Raw genomic sequence first — 17,261 nt, 5'->3', positions numbered from 1 at the left:
CCATTCCTGGTATAAAACCCACCTGGTCATGGTGCATGACCCTTGCGATATAATGTAATGTCCTTAATAGTAATTTATTTAACATTTTTGCATTAATATTGATTAGGGAGATTTGGTGTTTGGTTTTTTCCCCCTCTGTTTTAGCTCTTTCAGGTTTAGGTATCAATACCATATTTATGTCAAAAAGGAATTTGGAGGAATTCCTCCTCCCCTATTTTCCAAATAGTTTATTTAGTGATGGAGTTAATTATTCTTTGAATGTTTGGCAGAATTCACTTGTGAATCCATCTATCCCTGGAATCTTTTTCTTAGGGAAGTCTTTGATGGTTTGTTCAATTTGTTTTTTTCTGTGCTAGTGTTGCTGAAGTATTCTATTTCTTCTTTTACTAATTTCAGCAGTTTATATTTTTGTAAGTATTCATTTGTTTCCCTTAGATTGTTATTTCTTGATACACAGTTGGGCAAAATAAATCACTATAATTGCTTTAATTTCTCCTTCATTGGTTGTGATTTCACCTTTTTCATTTTTGATACTGATAATTTTATTTTCTTCTTTATTTTTAATAAAATTACCAATGGTTTGCTTTTTTAAATTTTTTTCATGAAAACAGCTCTTTGTCTTATTATTTAAATTCTCTTCTTTTAGTTTTATTTCGCTCTCCTTTGATTTTCAAGATTTCTAGTTTGGTGTTTAACTGAGGATTTTTAATTTGTTCTTTTTCTAGTTATTTTTAATTTCATGCCCTGTTCATGGGTCTGCTCTTTATTTAATTGATATAAACTTTTAGAGAGATAACTTTTCCCCCAAGTACAGCTTTGACTGAGTCCCACAAATTCTGGCCTGTTGTCTTCTTGTTATTCTCTTTAATGAAATTGTTGTTTATTTGATATATTCATTGTTTAGGATAAGATTATTAGTTACCAATTAAGTTTTAGTTTTTCTGCTGCCTATGTTTAATATAATTTTTATTGCATTGTAGTCTGAAAATTATGCATTTAGTATTTCTGCTTTTCTATATTTATTGTGAAGTTTTTGCACCCTATTATATGGTCAGTTTTTGTAAAGGTACCATGTACTACTATTCCCAATCTCTTTGTTTCTAGAGCTCTATCATATCTGTGGCTTTTTTAGATCTCATTAACTTCTTTCTTATTTGTTTTTGTTTGGATTTATCTACTTCTAAGAGGGAAAGATTGAGGTTCACTATTAGTTATTTTTTTTGTCTCTTTTCTCCTATAGTTCATGTAACTTTACCTGAAGGAATTTGGATGTTATGTCATTTGGTGCCTATATGTCTAGTATTAATATTGTTGCATTGTTTGTATTTTTATTTATTTATTTATTTATCAAGATATAATTTCCTTCCCAAATCACACTCACAATTATGATTACTAATTGTGTGTTTCCCTCCATTCCCTCTCTTCCTCCTCTTTTATTGTTCACAAATGTTTTGCTTCCAACTACAACCTCCCCCACTACATCATCCTTTTGCCAATTTCTCTTTTTCTTATTCCCCTTTTTCTTCTAATTACCTATTTGGTAAAGTAGGTTTCTATACCTGGCTGAGTCTGGGTGTTATTCCTACTTTGAGTTAATTCCAATCAGAATAAAGTTCAAGCATTACCCACCATTCCCCTTCATCTTCTCATCTAATGTATTGACACTTAGGTACCTCTTCATGTGAGATAATTCACCCCCTAGTTTTATTTTTCTCTTCTTTCTATGTATTCCTTTTTTCTGTTTCCTGTTTTTTTTTATATTAATCAAACCTATTCCACTTACTCCCTTCCTTTTTTCTATGTATATTCCTTCTTATTGTCCTAATATTGATATTCTGGTGTACTTTAAGTACTTTAAGTATCTCTAACACTTTATGTGTCTCAAGTATCATCTATAACTTAATTATCACCTTCCCAGGTATGATGGTACTTTTTTTTTGAGTGATGAAAGTTTTGTTTATATTTCCCTCACCTCTAAGCTTAAGGGCTTTGAGGGGGGGGGGGTATCTGAGATATATTAGAGATTGCACATGGAGGACTAGAATATAAGCAAAAGACTCTAGGAAGTCCTGGTGAGCTTGAGAAGTTGTGGTTGGCAGAGGAAGGGGAGGTATCAGATGTTGACACTATTTTCCATTCAACTTGGCTATAGATATTCATAGGGTAGTTCCAGCTTAGCATTTCTCTCTGATCTCTTTGTCCCAAACTGTCAAATATTCCCTAAAGCAATTCAGCACAGTCAGAGAAGCAGAGACTAAGAAGTATTCCTCTTTGTGCTGTCCCAGAGGAACAATTTTTTGGAGTTCCACTGAGTTGCCATGTTAAAGACACCTGGAAGGATGCCTGGTGGAAATTGGGCAGAGTTGCCATCACCATCTTCAGAGACCCGGGAGTCCTTTATTTCACTAAATGTCAACTTTTTTCCCTAAAAGGTTATATTCAGTGTCACTGGGTATGTGAGTCTTGATTTTAGGCCTAGGACCATTGCCTTTTGGGGATATCACATTCCATGCCTTCTAGTACTTTAATTTCAAAGCTACCAAGTCTTGTTTAATCCTGATATCTGAACAGTTTCCCTCTGTTTGCAGTACTATTTTCTTGATCTGGGAGTTTTCATATTTTATTATAATAGTCCTGAAATATTTTATATGAGGTTCTCTTTTAGGAGGTGATTGATTGATTCTTTCTTTCAATTCCTATTTTCCTCTATTGCTCAAGGATATTAAGGCAGTTTTCCTTAATGATTTGTTATAGTATGATGTCCTGGATTTTTTTTTTCAAATCATAACTTTCAGATATTCCAGTAATTCTTAGATTGTCTCTCCTAGATCTATTTTCCAGGTTAGTTTTTTCCAGCAAGTAATTCCAGTTTTTCCTCTATTTTTTCATTATTTTGATTTTATTTTATTGTTTTCTAACAACTTATGGAGTCTTTAACTTCCATTTGCTCAATTCTAATTTTAGGAAGTTATTTTCTTCTTTTCTTGTGTTTTCTTTTCCATTTGGTCCATTCTAGTCTTTAGGAATTTGTTTTCTTTGTTAGTTTTCTTTTCTTCCATTTCCATTTTGTCATTTGATTTTCTAAGTTATTGAATTTTTCTATTATTTCTTTTATTATTTTATTTTTTATCTTCTTTTCAAGTTCTTCCAAGAGGTTTTGGAGTCTCATATCCTATCTCACTTTCCTTTGAGGCTTCACATGTTTCCTTTTTGCTACTGTTGTCTTCTTCTCTGTTTATATTTTGATCTTCCTTGTAACTAAATTAACTTTCTAATATTAGGGTTTTTTTTTCCTTTTCTTATTATTCTAGTTATTATCTCCCCACCCTAATTATCTTATCTATTTCTGGAGGTTCTGCTCTGCTAATAGGATGGGTGGAGCACTGTTCCTTACTTGCAGGTTAGCCTTTTCTTGTGCTTGGAGTAGTTCTGGCTGTCTTTGGGTCTTTCACTATGCACTTCCAGGGGGTGGACCAGTTGTCTTCTTGGGGAGAGTCTTGCAGCAGTTTTTTTTCCAGCTGGATTCTGCCTCCTATGGTTTTGGATTCCCTGTTGTCTCCTATGTTGGACTGTTCCCCACTCTGCTCTTTCATTACTCCAGGCCATACAAAAGCAAGTAGGGCTAGCATTAAACTCTTCTCCTCTGGCTAGTTTCATTGCCTCAGGCTGTTTAGCAGCAAGTTGGGCTGCTCCCCACTCTATCATTGCCTTGAGCTTTTTGGCAGTGGAAAAGGTTGCTCCCAAATCAGTTGTTTCTTTGCCTCAGGATGGTTGACAGAACCTCCCCCTCTCTACAAGTTTTGTTGCCTCAAGTCATTGGCAGCTCCTTGGACTATTCCTCACTCTACCTTTTCATTACCTCAGGCCACTTTGAAGTGGGTAAGGCTAGTGTTGAGCTACACTCCCTCTCTGCCAGTTTCATTCCCTCTGGCCTCCATAGGGCTGGTCTTGGGCTGCTCTTCCTCTGCTCTTTCATTGACTCAGGCTTCTTGGCAGTGGGTAGGATTGTATCAGTGTGAGATTCTGAAATCTCCTCCCCTATGTACCCTGCCAGCTCCACTGCCCCCCTCCCATGCCACATTTACTGGGCTACTCTCTCCCTCTCACCCCAGTTAGTTGAGACCCTCTGTCTTTCCTTGGTTTTGAGGTGCTCTATTTTCTATTTTTGACTGTTTGGAAGGAATGAGATAGCTGACTATCCCTTAATGTGCCATCTTATCTCCTAGTATGCATCTCCCAACTGTAAAATTTTAAGAATAATATCTTCCTCCCAGGATTGTTAAAATTAAGTAGAATAACCTATATAAAGTACTTAAATCACTATATAAATGGTAACTAATATTATTTTTTATTATCTCCAATCCTGGTGTCTTTCCCCAGCATTTTTTTCTGTGCACAAAATGTTCCTTTTTCTCTTCTTTGCCTTGGAATTTTTAACATACTTCTAGGTTTAGCTTGAGTGCTGCCCTCCTATGCAAGGCCTTTCCTACTTCCCTTAATTGTTAGCATTCCCTTTCTAACGTGAAATAATTGCATTTACTCTGCCTATATTTTGTATTTACCTATCTTCATGCATGTTATTTCTCTCTACTGAAATGTAAGCTTTATGAAGGGCAGGGGCTTTTACATTTTTATCTTTGTAGCACATTGTAGGAACTAAATAAATGATAGTTGAATTACATTGGGTATTGTTCACTGGACTTTAGATTTTAATTCACCAGAGATTTCTTTGTGCTCACAATTACCTATCAGACATTTTGGTTCTGTCCTTTTTAATTCATAAAATCATTTTCCTTATCAAAAAGAAAAAAAACACAAAAGAAAAATAAAAGTTGAGAGAAGTTCTGTCTTCTCTTCATCATCTCTTTTTATTATCCTATACTTTCTAAGCAGAGATCTAGACCCTTTTTCATGCTGCTTCCCCCCCCCCCAAATAGCTTTAAAAATGCATCTTTTTGCTAATCTTAGCATCCTTAGCTAATCATCCTATTCTAAATCCTAATATCCTTTGAGCCTATGTGGAGTTGCAGCCTCAGCTGGGATGTGCATCAGTTGGAAGGCACATTAACATGAAATATTGTAGGCAATGTGGAGCAGGAGAGAGCAACAAACTCTGATGAAGAGCTTGACGGTTTTCATTTTAGTTTTACCTCTGCCATCTCTTAGCTATTCTGACCTTAAGCAAATCACTTAAATTCTCCTCTGTTGAAAAAAAAAGATATAATATATGCCCTGCCTACATCATCCTGTGAGAATCAAGTGAGAATGTCTGGGAAAGTGCTCTATAAGCTCTAAAGCACTATACACATGTAAAATTATTCCAGGTTACTTTCTGGATAAACATTTCTCTTGGATCAACATTCTTTGCACCCCTTTGTTATCTGTCCCTTTTACTTTGAAAAATGAGCAGCAACCTTTTGATCCTTTAAAACTTCCAAATGCTGCTAGTAACTGACTTCTGTCCCCTAGGCTCATTTTTCCTTTCTTGGTGAACATGTCAAACTTTCATGTAAGATGTTTGATCAGAACCTTCAGAGATTGATGTCCTCTGTTCATTGATCCAACAAGTTGGATGCAAACTTCCTATTCTTCTTTGTAGATAAACTGTAAGTGAAAAAGGAGAGAGCATAAGTCTCTACACCTAGATTAAGTTGCACTATTTTGACATCAAAATGCTATTTTGATGAAAATAATTGTCTCTCTTCTATAGCTCCAGAGCTTTTAATTCTTTTTTTTTTTGGTTATTTAATGGACCCCTTTGACAGTCCAATATAGCCTATGTACTCCTCAGAATAATCTTTTTAAATGCTAAAATGAAACACATAGGATTACAAAGGAAATAAATTATCTTTAAATACAATTATCAAAACATTTTTAAAAGCAAGTTCAAGAACCCAAGTTAAAAACTACTGCTGCAGAGAAAACTATTTTTAGGCACCAAATTAAGATCCAAAAATTATTTAATATTAGAGATAGGAGCAAGGAAAAAGCCTTGAGATAGGTCAGGATGCCTAAATTGGGTCCCTTAAATCCAGTATCTTTAGTCTACTTCCTATATCCTTTACCCAAACTGCCAACAAGTTATGGTCTGTTGTATAATTGGGGACTATGGTCGGTTCAATGTTGGTGTAAGGTCAAAGTCTCACTTGGTTTTTGGAGAATCTATTCAAGGTATAGCAGTTGACTCCAAATTTCTATTACTTTGGATTCAGGTTCAATTTGAATTTGTCACATAGCAATGAAAGACACCATATTCCAAGACTCCTAATATCTGATCATTTTAACCTACCTGATCTCTATTTAATCCCTAGACTATTCTGAAGCAGCATTGCAAATTACTTAAAATAATTTACCTGCATTTTAGACCAGAAAGAATAGGGAAAGGGGGAACTGACTTTGAAAATATACACAGATCAAAAGCATCATAGCATCTAAAAGCTTTATAGAGAATAATTTTCATGAAATCCTTGAAACCTTTTGAAATAATAGCATTTCTTGGCTTTAGGATTCTCTCTGCCCTCCTAGGATTTCTTATACATGTTGTTGACAAATAGCAATAATATAAAAGACAGGATCCCATATTCAAAATCCTGGTAAAAGCAAAGTTCTTCTTTCCAACTTTAATAACAGAAAAAAATGATTACACATGTCTAGGAAATCTGCTGGCTTACAACCAATGGAATCAGACCAGATTCACCTTCTGCCTACTGCATGAAGCCAGAACACACAAGAAGACCAAAAAATATTTAGTGCTTGTGTTAACTTTGACCTCCTGAACTTCTGTTAGTAAGACATAACTTATAAAGTCCAGTTCTCTATCATGATAGGAAAGGGTAGCTGAACCATGCACCACTTGGGTAGACTCTCTGAAGTCATATAAATTTGGAGAGATTTAGTTAGAAAGAGGAAACTATGGAAAGGATATTTCTCTCCTTCCCTTTGATACATGAGATTCAGCAATGACAATGAAGAAAAAGATTATCAGTGGCAGAAAGGGGAATGTAGATGAGCTCAGAGGAGATGGCAAGAAGTCCTTGTGGAAAGAGAGTGACTTCATCTAGAGGGTGGGGGAAGAAAAAGAAGGTTGGAAGTGTGCAAATGAAGGATACGCCCAAAAGAAGACACTATCCACATAACAAGTGACCCCTTGATTAATCCTAGTGCTAGAAATGCCAATGGATAAATCAGAGATGCATGGGCTAAGATTAGATCAATGATTTAGACAAATAACTTCAACTCATTGGGCCTTTTTGATTCTCTTTGAAATGAAGACATCCATTTAGATGATCTCTCCAAGGTCCCTTCCAGCTCTAACATTCTCTGAGCCACATAAACATAATTTCTCTTCCAATTCTAGAGTTTTTATATCTACAAGGATAGTCTGGGATTGCAAGATCCATTGGTGCATTCCGCTCAGTACTGAGAAATTAAAAAGCATTATACCCATATGTACAGCTTAAATCGCTCTTACAACTTTCTTTAAAAAAAAAAATATATATATATATATATATATATATATATATATATAAGTGCCTCAAATAAAAGAAGAGATGTGTGTTCATCTTTAAGAAAAATTTTAATCTGGGAAAATCTGAAATTATTGTAAAAATGGATATGAGTGCATACTTATTCACTTTTTAGAAGGTGTTTTCATTTTCAAAAAAGATTAAATACTCTAAAAAGGGCAAACTGTCTTAGGATATTTAAAATATTTGATTTGCAAAAAAGTGAATTTACAAACACCTTTCAGATGAGAAGTTCTCATAATGTTTAAGCATATAAGTCAACCTTTGAGCTAGGTCTTTCATAAATTGCCAGGCCCCTCTCAGTTTCTGATCAAGCTGATCCTTAACCTACACCAACTCTTACCTACACAGATGACCAATACATAGCATAGTTACTGGCACATAGAAGGCACTTGATAAATGGCATTGACTTGACTGACCTAGGTGATCTAAAGACCCTTGTGGTTCTAACAGACCTCCAGTCTTAAAAATTGCACCATCAACACATAGAGCAGTATCACAGTCAGCTAAAGTGCTTTATTTCCAATTTAGGCCCAAATCAAATTTTGATGTAAAACGTAAACTCATTTTTATTTTCATTTATTTATTTTGCTTTCAAGTAGTTTCTATTCTACTAGCATAGACAATAAATATATCAAATAGAACAATATGTGTATAATGCTTTGCAAGTATTCAAGTGATACATAAATGTTAGATATTGTTTTATAGTAGAAATCAGCATAGAATGAATAAAAGTAAGTGTGATATAGTTAAATCCATGGTTAGAAATGATGAAAACAAGAAAGATTTTGTTCAACTCAAATTCAACTGTTAACTCAGGTTCTGGCAATTAACAGCTGAATTTGAGTTGAACGTCAGTTCTCTGGACCTCTGTTTCCTCAACTATAAAATGGGAGCACTGGAAAAGAACATCTCTCAGGTCTGACTTATTTCCTACATTTTTTGACTCTGATTTGATGAAGCATTCTAAAAGTTATGTGTGTGAATGCTTGTCATGCCCAGATTCTGACACACAACTGTGCATCTGCATTCCATGACAAATAAATGCAGCAGCTAAGTGGTCTAGTGGATAGAGTTTCAGACTTGAGGGAAGGAAGACCATAGTTGAAATCCTCTCTCAGATACTTATTAGTTGTGAAACCTTGTGCAAATCAGTGAACTGATGATCTCAGAATTGTTCATTGTTAAATGGAGATATTAATAGTACCCATCTCCTATGTTGTGAGAATAAAATTAGATAATATATGTAAAGAGCCTTACAAACTTCAAAGTGTCATAGAAGTGTTAGCTATTATTATTTTTAAATTATAATTGCCCAGTGATAATCAGTATGACAGGGATTTAAGTCTTTACCTCATTCTAACCTTTATTTGTTATTTGGTCTTAAAAGTGAAGTGTAAGACAGCTTGGTGTCACCGTGGATAGAAGTCTGGGCATGAAATTAGGAAGACTTATATTCCTGAATTAAAATCTAGCCTTAGACACATACTAACAATATGACTTTGGGCAAGTCACTTAACCCTGTTTGCCTCAATTTCCTCATCTGTAAAATGTGCTCAAGAGTGAAATGACAAACCACTCCAGTTCCCCAAATTGGAGTCACGAAGAGTTAGACAATTGAAGAATGATTGAAAACAATTGTTAAAAGAAAAATGAGGTTAGAGAAATTATTAAAAGGTTATATATTTTTCCACTGAAGTTTATTCCAACCCTAGCTAGCACAGATTTGGCCTAGGTTTTGTTTCTGATTAAGCCATAGATTGGTTAGTCCAAGAACTTATATAGATCAAATTCTAGAGAATTTTCTAATTTCTATACTGGAATTCTGTTGTTTTGAAGTCTGTTTATAGAATCACAGAATGTTAAGGCAGGATGAAAGTTTAGGCTTGAAAAGGATCATCTAGTCTAGAGATTGGTAAACTATTGCCCATAGGCCAAAACTAGGTCATTACCTACTTTGATTTGGTCATAAATTATAGTTTACTAATCTGTGATCTACTCTAACACTCTTACTTTACATGTAAGGAGACGAAGGCTTGGAGAAGTTAATTCTATTCAAATTTAGTGCAGTGGAAAGAAGACTGAATTTTGAGTCAGAAGATCTGGAGTAAAATCCCAATCATTTAATCTCTGGGTTCTCAGTTTTCTCATCCATAAAATGAGATCAGATTGCTATGGATGACCCCTAACATTCAGTTGTAAATTTATAACCTTGTGATTGTAAGATTGGATAAATAGTTGATGAAGAATGCCAACCACCTAATTCTAAATTCCATTGCTCTTCAACTATTCCTGCTCCTTTAGCTTGTGTACTGTTATAGATAAGATCAACTTTGTTCAGTACAATTAACTGAATAATACTCTTGCCACTATGCCCAATAGAAATTCACATTATTTCATGTCACATCATTTTATGTTAAACAAAGCTCCTTCCCCATAGTAAGCTCAATAAATTTTAAGTTAATTGTTGCTATTCTAGACTCTCATGTTAAATCAAGCCTTGTTTCCCCTAATCATTCAGAAAGCTCAACTGAAGATCTAGAATTCAGAATATCTAGAAATATCCATGATAAGACTAGATAGAATTGTTTTTTTCCAAAATTAAAAACAGGACAAAATTGAAAGCCAAAAGCAAGGAACAGCAAGCCGTACCCACCCAAATTCCAGGGTACACACATCATAAATGGCAGCTTCATTGGTATTGCACCCAAATGAATGTTATTCTCAACAAGTTGCCCAAGACAAGTTGATTCTTTGAATTATTTTGTGGTGGTATAAAATATCCCCTTTATTTGCACAGATCCTTTTGTAATCTTGTTATAAAACTCATCTTCACTCGATTACCTTGCATGTCCCTGTTAGATCATCTTTAGACTGGCATATTATTATACTTTCTGAGCTATATTTTATATTTTATGCAGGTTTCAATTATAATGATTTATTATTAACCCTTCTGTTTATCTCTTAATGTAACCATATAAACTCTGAAATTGAAAATAAAGATAAAGTTAGAAGACAGGACCAAAACAATCATTTAAGCCTATGATTCTTTATCTGTAAAATGGATCAATACAATCCTGGAGGGGATGAGGAAAAATGCTAATGGAAATTATGGAAAAATAGTTACCCTAACGAATTATTAGTGCAGTAGAGAGCTAATCCAATCATTCTGAAAACAATTTTGAACTAAGTCTATAAGGCTGTAAAACTGTGCTTATTCTTTGACATAATGATACCACCATAAGGTCTGTATTCCAAAGAGATCAAAGGAAAAGGGGAAAGAGCCTATATATACAAATATACTTACAGCTGCTCTTTTTGTGGTGTCAAAGATTTGGAAGTCTAGTGGATGGATGCTCATCAGTTAGAGATGTCTATACAAGTTTTGGCACATTATGGTGATGAAGTACTGTTTTGCTATAAGAAATGATGAGAGGGGTGGTTTCAGAAAAAGACATGACAAGATCTATATGAACTGATGAAAAGTGAAGTGAGAAAGGACCAGGACATCATTGTACAGTAAGAGTAATGTTGTAATGATAAACAATAATTAATGATTTAGCTACTCTGATCAATAAGATGATCCAAGACAATACTAAAGAACTCATGATGAAAAAATGCTATCCACCTCCAGGGACAGAAATGAAGTTTGAGTGCAAATTGAAGTATAATTTTCTCACTTTGTTTTTCTTTTGGGGGAAATATTGCTAATGTGTTTACATGATTTCACATGTAAAATTGATATCATATTGCTTGTCTTCTTGGTGGACAGGAGAGGGGCTGGGAGGAAGTAAGAGCTTTTGGAACTCAAAATTTAAAAAGAAAAGAATATAAAAATAAATTAATAATAAATTGTAAAATATTGTAAGTGGAACAGTATATAATATTCAAACTACCTGAAGAGTATGGTTGTAAGGAAAGCACTTTGAAAATGTTAGTGCTTTCTCTATTATTTCATATATTCTTAAGCCTGTGTTGACAGCCCAGATTTGGACTTTTGTAAATAAGTATTGTTTAATTTTTTTTAAGTTACACAATTGCATGTATACACACATGTAATAATATGTAACCTGCATATATTATCAGTAATTTAATTCAACCAGCTTTTTTTTTGGTCCATGTAATAACAATGTAATATTTTCAACAGTTGTAAGAATATAGGATTAGCTCTTTGCCGCAAAGCAGAAGCAGGAGATCCTACAGGGCAGAAGCAAGGGCAAGATTCTGGAACTCTGGAGAAGGGATTGACAGTTTCTTCTGAGGATTAGACTCTTAAGCTGCCAGGAGACTGGGACTTTCCTTCAAGTACGTTTACATCTTCTGGGAAGTGGTTGAGGTTGGTTATACTCTACAAGTGGACTGTATGAGTTAAACCATTACTCCCCTTCCTGTTCCTGTGTGGTCTTGCAGAGCTGCTGCTGGTTTCTACTGGGACTTCTGCCAGACCCAAGAGGACAACAGTTTGTGAGAGTTCTTTTGGCCTTTGTTCCTGTACTTACAAGTCCTTCCCTAATTTAATATAGTAAAAGCAGACTCATAGGTAATGAAGTTGTTAGTTTGTGAGGTTTAGTACTCTGCCTTTGGGGTTAAGATCAGATCTTCCCAATCCCCTTCCCTTCTTTCCCTTAGCTTAAAATAACAGTTAGTTAGGTATATTTATTTATCTATGTGCTTATTATTCTATATACTATTTCACAACAAAATGACATTCTTCATCTGACTATGTTATGTAGGTGCAACCTAATGCTTATTGTTTTTTTAAACTAAAATTCAATCTTAAAGGTTCTTCTCAAACAAAGTATCTCCAATATATAGAACAATAATTATACTGACAATTATACCTAACACCTAGTTCTTTAATATTTCCAAAACTCTTTCCATATATCATCCTTTTTATTTTCCTTACAGCACCATGAGATAGACACTATTATTATTACCATTTTACAGATGAGAAAATATGTTGAGGGGTAGGGAAGAAAAGAGGGAAACAACATGAATCATATAAATTTAGCAAACTTATGTGTAAATTTGTTATTAAAATAAAATTAATATAAAACTAAAAAAGTAACGAAAAAATAGGCTGAGGTTAAGTGACTTGCCCAGAGTCACTCAACTAATATCATCATAACCCCTCATTAAATCTTACAAAGGATAGTGTTTTTCTTAACAGCCTTCAGGGTGGCACATGGACTAGGAATCACCAAAGATGCTTACCACTGTCTGAAGAATGTCCTACTCAGAATTCAAATGGAAAAGGGATTTCCTATAAAGAGTGAGGTCATCCAGAGGCTCCTGTTTATGTATGTCATTGTGATGATTGCATTTAGCCTTAGTACACTCTATCCTTTCCTAAATGAGATCCATAATTACACACATTAGTTTGACCTAGCTAATTACACAAGAAAAAGGAAAGTAGTCAAAGAATGCCTATTATCCAAGTTATGGCAAATAGTAGGAAGTACAAATTATTACATATCTTGGGCAAATATCATGGGTAAAAATGTACTGTACACAGAATTGAACAGTTTGGGGTAAGGAACCTAGATCACTTTTGGAAATTATATGGCAAATTTCATGGCTCTGAGCATCTCCCTAAAACTGAACCCAATTTTTGCAATTCCCGTATCATTTTGATGGTGCCTATGAATCATGCAATGTCCTAAACTATAGAGAAGCAAAGTTGCAAGTCACCAGAAGTGCAAAAGAGAAGTAAATAGTGGGCATGAGTAGTCTGCAATATCTAAGGTGTCCCAAAAGTGTTAGTGAAGTTTTATGCTTTCAAAGGTATTAAAGTAATTAAACCATAAAACTGCTTTAAAAAGTCTTTTGGGATATTCTACATAAGGAAAATAGTGTAGGAGGGGTAGCATAAAGAAATTAATAGCTAGAAACAAAGGTGGACAAGTAATAATGGTTGAGCAGTCCATCAAACCCATTGGTAGGCATATTCAGTAGGAGCTAGGTAGCAAAGTGGATAGATTATTAGATTTGTAGTCAGGATTGAAATTCTGTCTCAATCACATAAACTGTATGACCCTGTTCAAATCATTTAACCTCTCTCATCACTATTTCCAAATCTATTAAATGGGCATAATAATAGCACCTACTTCTCAAGATTTTTGAAAGGATCAAATGCAATGAAAAATGAAAGTGCTTTGAAAATCTTAAAGTTCTGTATAAGTATCAATTATTATTCTGTAGAGTAAGTATTTAATAAGTATCTATTATGTACAAGTTATTATGTTGAATGCTAGTGATACAAGGAAAGGCAAAAGATGCTTTCAAAGATGATAACAATAACCCTACAATTAAGAGGGACCAAGAAAGGCTTCTCATATCAGATAGGATTTTAGTTGTGACTTGAAGGTGAGAGAAGCTAAGAGAAAGAGATAAGGAGGGGGAATATGCCATGCATGAAGGGAAATGTGAAGAACATACAGATGTGAAGAACAGAAAGACTTGCAAGCAAGTGCAAGGAATGGAAGCTTGAAGATCTGTAAACCAGGAAGATTCCAAAGGAAAATGTGGCCAGGAGGAAGGCAATCTGAACAAGCTGGAACAAAATGTTTTTACTCACTTCTTTCTTCCTTGGACCCTGAGGAAGGAGCTATCAGAGAGAGTTACTCTACCTTCCTGGTTATTGGCTTCTCATTGAAAGACTTGAGACACAGCTCTGAAGATCTTTTCTAGTTACTTACAATATTGCTTAAAGACTATTCAACCTTACTTACTCATATTGAATTTATAATAGATTTGGGAAACCAAAATTCCTTCTCTCCTATTACTCCTTTACCCTTCTTTCTTAAAATAAATCACAGTTTTCAGTATTATAGAGTGAGATTTTGTCTTTTAAAATCTGCAGTCAACTTACTAACTCTGAATCAATGTTGAAATCAACAGAAGGAAACAGGAAGTATGGTGGGGGAGGGTTGAGAATTCAGTTTCTCCTTGACCTTATTTCTTAGAGTTATTGTCCCAGGTTTTCTCTTTACCTTAAATACTTTATTAACTGAGCCTCCGACACAATTTGGCACCCTGGAAAAGATCTTATCCTTCCCTAAACAGTGAAAAATAAGGAGAAAAGAGATGTTTTCTGCACATAATCTGTGGACTGGTGGTACTCTCAGTCTTTGCATGCTATTGGATTTACAATTTAATATACAGTGCAGTGTCTAATATTCTAATGGACACTATAGGCCTGATTTCTAATTCGACTATTTTCTAATGGCTATACCCTTCACTACTGACATTATATTATGGCAAATCCTCACCCAACTCTATGTGTTTACAATGGCTGCCATACAGACCTTCTCCTATCTCAAGAACATTATTAAGTTTCTGACACCAAAGAAAGCAGTTCAAATCCTGGTTGTAGACACAAATCTGGAACAGCTAGTTAAGAAATGTGTGAGGAGTTTCTGCAAAGCCAAGTATTAGATAAGGCTAAGGATGGAAGTGGGTAAGAAGACACTGGGCTTAAGGACAAAGATAATAAGGAAAAGGATAAGAAAGCAAATGGAAAGAACAAGAAAGGAGCTCAGGAAAATGATAATGATGCTGAAAAAATATTACCACTCAGGGACATTGCAAAGATATCAGACAATGCAGGTATGGCTCATTACAAAGTGCAGAAATAGTTTTCCACCCAGGAACTCAATTCTATCCGGCATAGATTTCCAAAATTTCTCTGTGAACCCTACTAAGCACTCAAGGAATTGAAAAAGATGTTTAAAAATTTTGAGCCCAATTTTTAGGATGCAGAGTTCCTCCTTTCAGAATTACTTAGCCCCCGTGATCAAAGGCAATTTATTGATAAGACCAGAACTGATAGCACCCTGATGAGCTGGCCCACTGAAGAGCAGAGAGAAGACTTTGATTTTGCTCATCCAGCTAGCATGGCTTATTTGAGGAAATGCATGGGAGGATCTTCTTCAGGCCATAAAGTCTTTCTGTTCTAAACCTAATTCATAGGGTAAATTTGATAAATTGGTTCAAGAAAGTACAGAGCATCCCGCCAGCTTTATTGATTCCTTGCTGAGACAGCAGAGTCTATCATAGGGATAGACAAAGATTCAGAAGATTCTGTGGCTCAAGTGAGGAAGCAGTTTCTTCGTGGTTGCAACTCACATCTGAAAAACTTCTTCAGAAACCATTTCCCCAAGTATGACAATGTCAATCTTTCTGAACTTCGAGAGGCATCATCATACTTATGGGACTGTCACAATGAATAGCAATCTGAAATGAGTGAATTAAAACAAAAATTGAAAAGCACAGAAGAATCATTAAAGGAAAAAGAAATAGAGCAAATTAAGAGCTTACAGACCATAAAGACATACTCTAGATCCTCATACCAACAGAGCAAGGGTCAGAGAGGAACTAGAAAGTGTTTCCTGTATCACAAGGTTGGAAACCTTATTAAGGACTGTTTTCTGAAGAAGAAATATGAGGCAAACAATAAAAGCACCCAGGGAAAGACATATTATAGAGCAAAGACAAACACATTCTGTCAGCATTGCAAGCTAAGAACTGACCAGTTAGCATTAGACATTGAAGCCATGAGGGAAGTTATAAAATCAGGGGCTAAACCAGATATGCAGAGGTGGTATCGAATGGCAGAAAAGATTTATGAAGCCAGGACTTTAAGTTACTTTAAGTAATGTACAAGGGGATAGAAAAAGGTATTGCAGGATGTGACAAACAATGAAGGACTTTCAGGAGTGAAACAAAAGCACATACAGAGAAAAGAAGATACATGGATGGAACATAAAACTGAATTTATTGGGTCTGTGAGAAGTTATGGTGACAAATCAAACCAAGTATTGAGTGAAAAGCAGAGACAAGTACAAGGATTAGATAAAGAGATTAAAAATCTAATTACAGAGATACAAGCAGATATTGGAGACTCAGACAGTAGGGGCATAGTAAACAGTCAGGAAAAAAAGCAGAGAACAAATAAAAACATATTTGGGAAACTTTTTTCAATGCAAATTTGCCACAGGGATTGAATTTAGGACAAAAAGGATTCATGAAAACTTACATAAACATGATCGGGAGCTATTGAAAGAAACAGTGAAACAAAATTTCAATTTCCTACAACAAAATGACTGCAGGAAAACATAGACTAAGGCTACTATTGCAGAAACTGTTGCAGGAGCTATAAACAAGATACTGAAGCTCACAGACAAATATAGCACCCCACTTGAACATATTAACACTTCAAAAATCTATGTGGCACAGACTTTCTTAGAAAAAAATATCTAGCTTGAACCCAGAAGTTGAAATTTTTCATCCTACATTAAATAAATTGGAAATTTCAAAGCTAGAAGATATAGCTGAAAATACAGTTGATATAATTGATCATATTCAATGTATTGGAAGTGAAATAGCAGTTAGATTTGAAAATACCAATGTAATGGAGGGCATAACAACTTCCAAGATAGCCAAGGGTTCAAGAGAATCCCATGAAGTCAACATTATAAATGGAGGGGGGAAGTCTGGCCAAGTAAAACTATATGAAGTCACAGATAACTATGGTTAAAATTCATATTCCAGTGAAGTAGAAAATAAAATACAATCAAATTTAAATGAATATCAACTTGGAAATGATTTAAACCAAGAAGATTTAACTGGTTCAAACATACTAATGGCAGAAGAGAAGAGTGCAGTACATAATGAATAATTAACAATTAATTCAATAGCAACACAAAAACCAGAACCATATGTATGGATTAAGGT

The sequence above is a fragment of the Monodelphis domestica genome, chromosome 1 (assembly GCF_027887165.1).
Source record: "Monodelphis domestica isolate mMonDom1 chromosome 1, mMonDom1.pri, whole genome shotgun sequence".
Taxonomy (NCBI): domain Eukaryota; kingdom Metazoa; phylum Chordata; class Mammalia; order Didelphimorphia; family Didelphidae; genus Monodelphis; species Monodelphis domestica.
Note: the sequence above shows the minus strand (reverse complement) of the source record.